The sequence below is a fragment of the Solanum tuberosum genome, unplaced genomic scaffold, assembly GCF_000226075.1.
Source record: "Solanum tuberosum cultivar DM 1-3 516 R44 unplaced genomic scaffold, SolTub_3.0 scf00012, whole genome shotgun sequence".
NCBI classification, from domain to species: domain Eukaryota; kingdom Viridiplantae; phylum Streptophyta; class Magnoliopsida; order Solanales; family Solanaceae; genus Solanum; species Solanum tuberosum.
The window spans coordinates 1807811-1808644 of record NW_006238937.1 but is presented as its reverse complement, the minus strand read 5'-3'; positions in this window follow the sequence as shown (position 1 = coordinate 1808644).

Below are 834 nucleotides of genomic sequence, written 5' to 3'. Positions count from 1 at the left end.
GGATTATGAGTGATAGGGTGAAATCTAACCCAACTCATAAATCCTCTCTTGGGGTTTTCTTGCCTGTGTTTTTTTCCCCAAGGGACTGTTTAATTTTTGTTGAACTGGCATGTCTTAGGATTGTATGTGTAGAAGCATGATACAGAATGAAGCATGATGACTTAAAAAAAAATGATACCTGTCAAATTTTGGGCTGTATGCTTGTAGTTATAGGCTACGATTAGTTGAATGTGCTGGTTCTGAGTATGACATAATCATGAACCAACTTGAGAGCATGACTTAAGCTGAAACTTGAACTGGGGAATCTGATAACCTGATGATGGAACTATGTGCCAAGAGGGTGTGAGAATCGTTGAGTGTTCAAACAGTTTTTGTGCAAAACTAGAACTTGCCTGGTTAGTCCTACTAAGACAATTCAATCTAGAAGTTAGGAAGTGATCATAGGCCATTGTTCTGAAAAGTCCACAAATCCCCTAAAAGAAGGATACAACCAAATGAAATAAATGCTCCCTTTGATCCAAAACTTTGAGCCTAAAATTAAACCATTTCTTCCTAAACCCTGAACTCACTTTCCCATAATCTACTATGTTGGCCCCGGTCCCTCCTTGGACATATGCACTTCGACCTAGGCCAAAGGCCTAAGTTGAGGGTGGCTAACGTAAAAAGTAACTTCAAATCTTGGCCCTGACCCAACATCGGGTATTGTGTACCTCAACTAATGGAAAATCCATAAGTTGAGGGTGGATATGAAAGAGGGGACTGAAAGAAAATTGGGTAGGTAAAGAGTGATGATGAAAAGATAGAAAAGAAAGGATGTGACTTGTTGAAAAAAAA